The sequence below is a fragment of the Mesoplodon mirus genome, assembly GCF_964341445.2.
Source record: "Mesoplodon mirus genome assembly, chromosome: 7".
NCBI lineage: Eukaryota > Metazoa > Chordata > Mammalia > Artiodactyla > Ziphiidae > Mesoplodon > Mesoplodon mirus.
The window spans coordinates 41,821,609-41,825,247 of NC_138983.1; the positions used below are offsets into that span (position 1 = coordinate 41,821,609).

General features: G+C 38.4%; 1 pseudogene across 1 annotated transcript; it reads left to right on the forward strand.

Annotated features, from left to right (window-relative positions):
• The first annotated feature begins 974 nt into the window (after positions 1–974).
• On the forward strand, positions 975–2,191 carry LOC309808783 (upstream-binding factor 1-like protein 1; annotated as a pseudogene). The gene has a single exon. The product of its transcript is annotated as an upstream-binding factor 1-like protein 1 (transcript).
• The last annotated feature ends 1,448 nt before the right edge of the window (positions 2,192–3,639 follow it).

The following is a 3,639-nucleotide window of genomic DNA, read 5'->3' on the forward strand; positions in this document are numbered from 1 at the left end:
AGTAGGGCTCATGAAGCATGTAGACTTTTCAGATTAGCTTCTTTCACTTAAGGATATGCATTCAAGTATATGCCATGTGTCTTGCTGGCTTGATGGCTCATTTCTTGAATGAATACTATTCCATTGCCTGGATGTACCAGAATTTCTTTATCCATTCACCTACCTAAGGACATCTTGGTTGCTTTCAAGTTTTGACAATAATGAGCAGAGCTGCTATAAACATCCCTGTGCAGGTTTTGTTTTTTGTTTTTTAATGAATACAGGTTTTCAACTGATTTGGGCAAATACAAAGGAGCATGATTACCGAATTACATGGTAAGAGGATATTTAGTTTTGTAACAAACTGCCTTATTGTCTTTCAGAATGCCTGTACTAGTTTGTATTCCCATCAGCCATGAATCAAAGTTCCTGATTCTCCACATCCTCTCAGTATTCAGTGATGTCCTTGTTTTGGGAATTTGACCATTCTTATACATGTGTTGTGGTATCTCATTGCTATTTCAAAGCCCTTTCCTTTTCAGGCATTTTCATTTTTAAAGTTCCCTTCATTTTCTCTTATCCTATGCCCCTTGAGTGAGCAGTCAGTCTTTAGTTTTGTTCATTTGTAGTTAAAACAAGCTGTGGTGAGATTGACTGGAAGGCATGTTGGAATGGGGCCTGAGGATTTTTAATTGTACAAAAGGAGTTCTTAATGCTCAACATGAATCTCAACTCAGAATTTGGGCCTGTTTTCATTTACATTTTTAAAGGTAAATTAAATGATAGAAGGGACATATCCCAGGTGGGGTGTGCTTTTCTTGTGTATCACATAGGAGAGAACCTTTTTTTTTCTTTCACTTCAGAAACATAGAAATCACACACACTGCAGGACTTCCAGAAATAACTCACCTGCTAAATCTTGAGAGTGAAGAAGCTGGAGATTTGCTGAGGTGTTTGAACTGCTGGGACGATATAAGTATCCCAAAGAACAAGAAATGGTGTTGCCTAAAGGCCAGGATGACTGGTCCAAAGGAGATATTGTGAAGTTATTGGAATATATGGTGAACAACACTCCATCCAATGACAGGAACATGTTCAAAACAACCCAGTCACTGATGGACTGGGAAAAAGTAGCTTTTAAAGATTTTCCTGGGGAAATGTGCAAACTCAAATGGTTAGAAATTTCTTATAACTTGAGAAAGTTTCACTCTTTGAAAGAATTAGTACTGGAAGCAAAGGAAAAAGTTAACAATCCTTACAAATGGAGAAAACACAAGAAGCATCCTGATTTACCCAAGAAGCCCTTGACAGCTTACCTCTGCTTTTTCAAAAAGATGTGACTCCAGTACACCGAAAAACACCCTAAGCTGAGCAACAAGGAGCTGACCAAGGTTCTGTCTGAGGATTACAAGAAGCTGCCAGAGCAGCTGAAGCTGAAATATAGTCAAGATTTCTAGAAGGAGAAACAGAAGTTTAAGGAGAAAATGACTCTGTTCAGAGAACAACACCCTGATCTAGTCCAGAACTCCACGATATCTGATGTCCCCAAAGGAAGCCAAATCAAAGTGCCAAAGAAGTTTCAGGGAAATGTGAAACAAGTGGTCTCCTCCTCAAAACAGTTTATTCATGAAGAGCCCAAGAAGCCACCTGTGAATGGCTATCACAATTTCCACCAGGATTTGTAGTTGAGTAGGGAGCTGAAAGGGTTGCCCCGAGGGAGCGCATGGTAGATATTAGTAGATGCTGGCAACATGTCCCACAGAACCAGAAGGAGCATTATAAGAAGCAGGCTGAGGAGCTGCAGAAACTGTACAAGGTGGACCTTGATCTCTGACTCAAGAGTCTGTCTCCTGAAGAACATGCTTATTACAGAGAGACAACCTATTTGAAGCGTAAGAACATGAGCATGATGGGAGGCCCTAATCCCAAGATTAGGAGGATGGATCTGCAGTCCCCATCATCAGGGAATCTGCAGGGAGGGATTGGATTGGGCCAGGGGATTCAGGCTCCAGAGACAGAATCATCAGACACGATTGGAGAATATTTTCCTGCCTCAGGGAGATCAAAGGAAAATAAGGAAAAGGAAGAAGAGGAGAAAGGCAGCAACTCCTCAGACCACAGCAGTGGGGATGAAGATGAAAATTGTGAGTCTGAGGACAGTGGCTCCAGCTCACCTACTTCAGGGGAATACTCTGGCTCAGATTCCTGCTGAGCTTTTTTCACAACCTGAACAATGAACTTCCCAGCAAAAGGCCATGGCATCTTCATCAAATGGAAGGGCTCTTCTCCCTGTGCCTTTTCATTGTCTTTCTTCTTTCCTTCCCTCTTCAATACAAAGTAAGACCGGTTGGGAAAAAGACATCTCATGCAGTAATTTCTGGCTCCTCTCTGTACCCTAAGTCCATCCACAGAGACAGTCAATATATATACATATATATGTATTTGATGTATATATACATTTCTTCCATTTCTTCCTATATATATATTTGTCCATTTCTTCCATTTCTTCCTATATATGTATACGTATATATACATATATATGTATATATACGTATACATATAGCTGATTCTCTTTGTTATACAGCAGAAACTAGCACATCTTTGTAAAGCAATTATACTCCAATAAAGATGTTAAAAAAACACTATAATGGAAAAGAAAAAGAGTTTATCATTTGGGCTCATATTGACTTTCCTGAGTTATTGAAACATCTCTTTGGGGGTAATTCTCATTCCTCACAGGGATCAGAAGAATTTCCACCCTAGCATGTAGTTCTGACACCATGTGTCCCCAGCTTTTTCCTGTTTATCTCTTGCTTCTTCAACATCTCTACCTCATACTTCAACCAAGCTCTTCTATTCCAAGAACACACCTTCTTCCTCCCTCTTCTTAGTGTCATTAACCACACAAAGAGCTCCTCATTTCCACTTATACCTGGAAAATTTCTATATACATCCAAAATGACAAATAATGTAGTCATAATTTTTTCTAATGTTACGCATTTAAGATTAATTCTTCTAAAAATCACAAAAGTAAAACCTAACTTGAACAATATTTTAAGATTGAAGAAAAATAATGTGAGTATATTAGGGCCAATTTTTAAAAAGTAGAATTTTGAGAGTGAATATCTACTGTATATTAAATATATTATGATGATACAAATATCAAATCTTTGAGGACTTATGCAAGAATACCTAGAAACATAGGAGCAGACAGACCAATAATAGACTATTGATATAATAAGGATGTATTTGTAAAATTAAAAGTCAAAGAGGAAAGAAAGATACTCAATAATAACATAAGGAAACTGTGCAAGATGGAAGAGTAGAAAGACTCTGTGCTCACCTCCTCTCACAGGCACATCAAAACCATAACTATTATGGTTGTCTCTGGGTATAGGCCCAGTAGTGGTATTGCTGGGTCATATGGTAGTTCTATTTTTAGTATACCCAGAGAAAACCATAATTCAAAAAGGCACATGCACTCCAATGTTCATTGTAACACTGTTTACAATAGCTAGGTCATGGAAGCAACCTAAATGTCCATCAAGAGAGGAATGGATAAAGAAGATGTGGTACATGTATATAATGGAATATTACTCAGCCATAAAAAGGAACAAAATTGGGTCATTTGTAGAGATGTGGATGGACCTAGAGACTATC